At 40.0% G+C, this 8107-nt stretch overlaps 1 long non-coding RNA gene across 1 annotated transcript in view; it reads right to left on the reverse strand.

Annotated features, from left to right (window-relative positions):
- Positions 1-4772: 4772 nt before the first annotated feature.
- The window catches only part of LOC116703077 (uncharacterized), a 14247-nt gene continuing 10912 nt past the window's right edge, over positions 4773-8107 (reverse strand). Inside the window, exon 2 of the long non-coding RNA XR_004335330.1 lies at positions 4773-4859. This is a non-coding gene — a long non-coding RNA (uncharacterized LOC116703077). The remainder of the gene's footprint in view (positions 4860-8107) is intronic.

Genomic DNA, 8107 nt, shown 5'->3' on the forward strand with positions numbered 1-8107 from the left:
TCAGACAACATCCACATCAATTTTGCACATTCATAATGTTCATCTGCACATTCATAATTTTCATTAAATCTTTGACTAATACATGGTTGTGGCGTGGTCCATGCTAATGAAGTACTTTTTATGTACTGCCAATAATGCTTATTCACGTAACTAAAATTTGTATTGTGTGCTTTTTAACTGTGATGTAGGATTTAATCTTACATGCATGTTTTGAATGCTTCTTCAACCACTGATAAAGTTTGATGTAGATTTGCAGTAGTTGGGCTTCTTCCTCCTTATTATAGTTATTCCACTTATTATGCAGTACTCTTAGCCTCTGGGTCATATACTCCAGAAAAGTGAAAGCATGTCTAAAACACTGGGCTCACACCATGGGTTGGGTCTGTCTTGCTTCTGAAACTAAAATTATTCAGATTGTTTGCTTTTTGTTATGTATTTTTTGTATAGGAAATCCTTCCTACGATGGGAAATATTGCTGAACACATTTGAAATAATACATGGCCAGCAAAACAAAATGAAAAATGAGATATGTGTTGTATTTGCAAATTCTCTCAAAGGTGAAGATTATACACATAATAGCATGAAGAGCAATGATCTATTTCTGCCCCAGGTGAGATACACTGTACTAAATGAAAAGCCTAATTACAGGGTGGAGCTGTGTACACCGTTGTGTTTTCTCCTCTAGGTCTACAACAATAGCACAGTTAAATGATATGTGTGACGTACAGTGTGAGTGGGTCTCTCTAGTGTAGTATGTAGTGTATTGATATATGGAGGCCACCTGACACCTGGCAGAGAGGTCAAACCTGTTCCCACCACTGTGTGTGTGTGTGTGTGTGTGTTTATGCAAAAAGTGTGTTTGGGAGAGAGCAATGGTACAGGGTTGTCAGTTGCTTGTAGAGCTGAGGATGGTGGGATTGCTTTGTTGTTTAAACAGGCACCGTGTGGGCGTGTGTGCTGTTGTGTGCACCAATGTGATGTTGAAATGAAAAACAAGCATGTTGAAGGGTGACACAAAGGTAACAGAAACAAGAAAATACACTTACAGTGGTGCAGGGGTAGTTTTGTCTCTATCCATAAAAGTCCAGGATATAGTAATAGTAGCTTATGTTGGAATTTTTTTTGTTTGTTTTTGTATAGTAATTTTATGGACATTTTCTAGGTTGTATTAAATGTATTAAATGTATTGTATTAAATTAAAACATGTAAAAACGTGGATGTGAGACAGTAAAAAATAAAGAAAAGTGTAGTTATAGTGTGTGTATGTGTGTGTTCATGTGTGTGTTTGTGTGTGTGTGTGAGAGACAGTGTTTGTGTGTGTGCATGCCTACTGGCAAGGTCTTCAACGAGCAAATGAGAAAGAGAGTCCATTGTATTAAGTGTTACAATATAGCATCATAAGCCCAATGTGCAGATTCCATCCATTCCTTTCTTGCCTGCCCAGCTCTTTATGTGTATGCCCGTATGCACATGCCGTGTGATAACTCTTGTGAACGTGTATGAGTTGGTGTACATGACGTGTGGAAATATGAATGTAGGCAAACACTGAGAGTAATTTGTGGTCTAACGAGAATTAGTTTTCAAGGCAACCTGCTATTATCACACAGCAGCACAAGCGGGGCATCCTGAGGCTTTAAAAAAAAAACTATCAGTATTCCTTCCTGCTGTGCGCTGTAAGAACATGTATGAAAGAAAAGTGTCAAGCAGTATCCTAATTGACGGACTTTTGTCACATTCAAATATCCCAAAATCAAATTTTGAATTTAAGATTGGAGCTTAACTGTGAAACATACATGCCACCAGTTAGTGAAAAGAGTCAGAAGCAGTCTGTAATCTTCTCTGGATATATATGGCAGTGTCCTTTTTTTGGTTCTTATTTGATTTGAAGAGAAATTGAATTTTTAGTTCTCCAACTTTTTTTTAGGGATATTTGAGAGCCGGTGCTGCTGGGAGACGCACTGTCCATTTGCTGGTGTGCCACCTGCTGTTAAAAAATAAAGAATCTTCTTCAACAAATACCTATTTTAGAGTTTTTTCTACATCATTTGACACCCATCTTGTAAATGGAAGCATCTCGGCACGCTGAGCTGCCAAATTCGCCATGCTCACTGTATGATAGGCAAGTAAAACCACACAAATGATCATATATTTCTAGATCTCTGTACAAAATGATTGAATGCAGGTATTGTTTGACTGGAGAACTTTTGACACGACTTGGTACTGAGTTATATCCGTCGATACCTTAAAGACATCAAGAACCAGCCTGAGTGCCACCCTTGTCCTTAATGTAGCACAGCGCACACCATTAATCACTTCTGTGTCTAGAATTTAATTAATTGTAAGCACAAGCTCACTCATTTACTTAAAATGAAAAGATTTAAAACTTGCAATGTCAAAGTGTTTATGTCAGGCTGGAGGGATGGATTCCCATTTATTCCAGCAGTGATTATTCTAGCAGAATGTGCAGCTTTACAAATCTTGACAATGCCCTCTTCATTACCTCGTGTCTGTCCTAACTAATTGTGTCCTCATGACCCCACCAAAGAATCCCATCCCGTCACAATGGTAACATCGGACCACTGAGCACATGGCACAAAGAACCTGATGTCCCAAGGTCATCATGTAAACTTAATCAGGTATAAAAATGATCACTGCAAACTTTTCCAGGTTAGGGTATTGTTCATATTACAGTCAAGTGTTTTCAATTTTTTAGTTATCAATTCTTTTCAAAGGGACAGTCTTGATGGGGCAGCTGTTTGTCGACTCAGCGACAGGCCTGACATGCTTTCAGGGATGGGTGTGGCGTTGCACAAACACAGGCCTTTCACACCTTCAGCTGAAAATGAATGCAAAGTACTCTTGCCTAGTCTATTATTGGCACAGCGCAGTGCAACACATTCTAATGAACGGGTAATCTCATAATATCTGATAAAAAGTAAGGCACAATGATTTGCATGATATCTTACGGAATTAGGCAACCGCCGGCTGGTCACATGACAACCGGTCTCATGACAGTTAAGTTTAACGGTCTTTACAGTTAACTTTGGCAGAGAAAAGGTTGCTGTGAGCCGGGTATTGGTCACTGGGGACAGGTCGTTTCAGAGGCCCTTGCAGTTGAGTGTAGCCGAATAAATGTGACCATTGGCTGGCTCCAGAGCACTCACAGGTGACAATCCTTTAAGGGGCCGTTGCAGTTGATTTTAACCCACAAAAGGTATTCATTATGCGGCTACAAAAGTTACATTTAGGCACCTAGTTAAGATTAGAAATGTGATCGCAGTTTGGATCAAAACACCGGTCCCTTGGGGCAGTACCGGGACACAAACATGCGTTTCCTGGGTAAAAGTCTTGTGTTTTTCCCAGGACTCAAAACTCAGCTGCCCCGCTTGAAACCGCTCCACAGTGCTGTAATACAGCAGCAGTCAATGTGGTGCATACAGAAATAAACACATGGAGTACGTATGAATTACAGTGCATTACTTTTCGTATCTATATGTGCGAATGGTTAAAAAGAGCAGCCTGCCCAGTGACTTCCTGAATGTCAGTTATCCCTTTGGACAGAGCTGGCTGTTTTCTCTGTTTCAGTCTTTGTGCTGTGCTAAGCTAAGCAAAGCTAAACAGTTGCTGATTGTAGCCTCATATTTACCAAGCATACATGAGATTGGTATCAATCTTTTCATCCAACTATCAGTAAGAATGTCAATTAATGCATTTACTAAAATATCAAAATATTCCTTTAACTATGTCAAATATTGCAGAACGACTTACAAATATTGAACGTAGTCAAAACTACATTGATTGCATATTGACAATATTGGGACAATCCAAAAAATGACGGGACAGAAGCATGAAGATTGGGCTTGTTGGAAAGTCTGGAGTACTCGAGCAAAAATGCCGTAAAATAAATGAAGTGCATCATCTGGTGGGGTTTGACAGAGGGGAGAACTTTGATTGCAGAGAAGCTGGGGATGAAAACAATAAGAGAGACAGAACATTTCTTTTTCCAACGGCCTATGTTGATTGCTAGTTGCTCTAGCCTTTTCATGAATGTGTTCTGTTGTAGACATGAAACACTGTGGAATCTAAAAAGTGATGTGTCTTACATTTCTGGCAGAAAAATACCTGTTTTTATTACAATGAGCTATGACAGCTAGCCAAAAAGTGAGAGAACCCAAACTGACCTCTTTCACCAGGGAGGTGAGGTGCTTGAACGCACCAATAATAAATAAAAGGTTTCACAGGTGAAAAAGAAAATGACTGCTCCACCAACACCCTGATCCACTTTAACCTGTCGGCTAATATAAATGAAAACATTGTAAAAAATTGGGAATATCATTCATAAAATCATGATCATTTTTTGCAAAACCTCCTATTCTCCTGCTCCTTTTCACCTTTCCATTTCTCTTTTGTAAACATTTGCCCTTTTGCTCCTTTTCACAATTCTTTCCAGACTTTATTCCTTCCTCTTCTTGACTTTTCATCCCCTTTTATCCTGTTAATTTCCTTTTGTCTACCTCTCAGTCTGACCTCTGCCGTTTCTTGTCTCTTGACGCACGCACGTACACACACACACACACACACACACACACACACACACACACCACCCCACACCAACGTTCCATCTAAATTCCAAACCACACCCGCTCAGCCCCAGCCCTCCCACCACGCCTGGACAGCCTTTACAGAGAACTGCTTTTTTTTTTTTCCAGACAACCTGTGAGATCTCCAGCTGCCGTTTTGTCACGTTTGAAGGCTGCCTTACACCATTTTTCTCAATTCATCTTTCCTTAATTTATCTTTTCACATAAGCACAATACACAGTCACATCTGGAATTCCACACATCTTCACGGTCTGCACTCTGTAAGTATTTTTAGTTTGCATGTTGTTTGAATGCTGCACTGAACTTTCTCTATAGGATCCCATTCAAATGGGGCTGCAAAGTATCTCTTTAATAAACTAATCGTGACTAAATGTCTTTGTGGTGAGTTTGGTAGCCTCTACTCTGGGATAGTTTAAACTAGCTACTATAATTGACAGAAATATTCCTAAAATACATTTGGTGCTCAGTCTGGAGATCTGTATAGCATACCTTTAAAAGTGAGGAAAGGTTCATTTTGTTTGATCATTTATTACATATCAGAATCGTTTTAAGCCTTTGCTGCAGTTTTTCCTCCTGCGGATATTTTTACACAGATCATAACTTTGCTGAGTGGCTCCAAGATTCAGACACTGGAAATGAAAGGGGCGTTGTCTGCCTCTAATGTGTGCGTGTGTGTTCGTGTCTGAGTGCGTCAATGACTGTTTTGTGCGTTAGTTGCATTTTTCAATGGACACAGGAAATGTGTGTGTGTGTGTGTGTGTGTGTGTGTGTGTGTCGTAGGTATTTTTGAGTGTATCTGTTGTGTTGGATTTATATCTAGACATTACACCAAATTTATGGCACTTTCTATCTGTTAGCCTGTCCATATAGATAACACTAATCAATTATGTCCCTATAGATTAGGGATTTTGTAGTTTGAATATAGGTTATATGTGTAATCTGATTGTCATAGGTAAATTTGTTCAGGTCCCATGTTGAGCACATTATTTGCACTATAATGCTGAATACAGCTGCCCCTATCTTGCCTTGTGGACTGATTTGCACCTTACTTTTGATGAGGCAGGTGATTACTGTTACACATTCCCTCCATGGGGGCTCCCTCTTGTGGTTAAAAACAACAACCCGGTCCAGGTTTTTCCTAGTTAGAGGGTATTGTTCATACTGGGCTGCAGAAATATAGACTAATTGTCATCAGGCAATGTTTGCATGACAGAAAATGCAGTCTGATGAAAACTCATAAAGATTATGAAGATTACTGTCATATACAATGCAAACAATCTATCAGAAACTAACTTGCATTCCACTGTTGACATGCAGTCATAAACTATTGCATACAATGGATGGAAAAAGACAGAAAAGGACCAAAAAAAACAATAGAAGGAAGATTATGGACTCATTCAAGTTGCAGCTAAACATGGTGAACATCTTATGATATTACATTACATCAACTCTAAGTGTGAAAGGTCAAACTAACTAGAGTCTTGATGACTGCACACCATCTTCTCTTCTCTTCTCTTCTCTTCTTTTCGCTTCTTTTCTTTTCTCTTCCAGGTTTTAATTTACTGTTATGAGGCCCACAGTGAGGTGACACAACAAGGCATGGACGTTTCAAAGGCAGGGTGCCAGTGTTAATTCAAAAGTGCAGGGGAGAGAGGTGTGTGATATTTGATAGGAGGATTAGTCAGGGGTGTGAGGTTCTAAAACACGCTGACAGATGAAAACTTTCATGGAAGAAGACTGAAGTGAAGGAGTGGAATGGAAAAAAAGGAAGAGAATGGGGGCATGATTAACAGATGAGGATGGATGTCTCTTATGTACCTCTCTATCAGGTGTTTCTCAACTTCTCTCTGCCGTGTGGGAGTCATTACTGAACAACACACACACACACACACACACACACACCACACACACACACACACACACACACACGCCTAACAAACCAAAACAAATAATGCTTTAAACACAGCAGGAAAACAGTTGTGTGCATATGTGTGTGTGTGTGCTCATTTTTCAGGTTGCCACGCAGCACACCACCACACACACACACACACACACACACACACACACACACACACACCATTTCTCTGCATCAATGTAGGCTTTATTGGGCAATGTACAATGATTATCTATTCTACTGGTATTCAACAAAACTCATCATAGCTCAAATATTTTTTTAGCGATAATGTAGAGGGACTCATAGATTTTGGGCTCATGATAAAAAGATCTAGGAAATGTCCAGTTATCAGGCTTGTGTTGCCAGTAATAAAACAGCCGCAGTTTAAAAATGAGTTTGAAATGACGAGTGTTGTTGTCAGTTTGAGTTGTGAATGCAGTACATCATTTGTATGCACTTTATAATCCATTATCCACATGTTTAAGAAAGAACGTTCCACTCTTGTCTTAGTTGGAGTGTGCATGGTGAGAAACAAAGTGACAGTGTTGCATTAGCATGTGAACGTTCTCATAAAATGGCAGAGTTAGCCTGAGCCTTCTCCCCACATGAGATGGTCTAACCTCAGTGACCTCAAAACGATCGTGCATTTTGGACATACTGCTTTTGTTCTCCAAGTGCAGTATAAAAAAGGCTGTGTTTCTTGTTTGCATTTGGAGGAAACAGTGTTGGATCCAGCCTCTCAATTGGGACAAAGCCACCATGGCTTATCCTCTGGTGACACCCTCAAGCCAAACTGTCAAATATTTGGCTTTCTAGTGTTAAAGATGTGCAAATAGCAAAGTTGTCCCCGCATCTTTCATCCAGTTTGGCTTTTTGCTTCACAAGCTTCTTTCAGAGTTGCAGGCAGCCAGGTATAAGTCCATAATGCAATTCTAAAGAAGAAAAAAAAAACACTTAGCAAAAAAAAATCCTGACTGAGGTTTTCATTATTCATGCATGAAAGGGTTACAACCTAACTGTGTGTGTGCATCTGATCTGTGCCTGTGGGTGTAGTGTGCTCGTTCTTAACAAAACTTAGTTTAGCCACTGGCTTCACTCCAGGGAAGAAAGCCGTTTTTTTTCTTCTAAAAATAAGCCTTGCCTTGGATATTCTTGTTGTGTATACATACACACATACATTACACACACACACACACACACAGACCGTCAACTTTTTTGACCTTATGGAAGAAATACAGAGCAAGGTGTCAGTTAAAAATGTTGTATCAGTTGGTGGTTTGGAGGAGGAAATAGTCCATGTAGAGTTACAACTTAGGACCTCATAAGGGGCTGGAGGGCTCCACTGGAAGCCTTCTTTCCTTTTCTCTTCCTCAGTTAGTTTTTCCATGGCCAAAGACAGAAAGAGAAACATACAGAGAAAGAGAGAGTTGGACAGTGAGAGAGACGGGGGAGTGAGATACAGAGGCCCAGTTAAGTCTGTGGCTTTGTGTTTTATGAAAAGAGTAAAAAAAGGACATTAAAAGTCAGCATTTTCCACTAGGGAAGGGAATCAGTCGACACACACACACACACACACACACACACACGCACACACACACGCACACACACACAC

This window comes from Etheostoma spectabile, chromosome 15 (assembly GCF_008692095.1).
Source record: "Etheostoma spectabile isolate EspeVRDwgs_2016 chromosome 15, UIUC_Espe_1.0, whole genome shotgun sequence".
In the NCBI taxonomy this organism is placed as follows: Eukaryota; Metazoa; Chordata; class Actinopteri; order Perciformes; family Percidae; genus Etheostoma; species Etheostoma spectabile.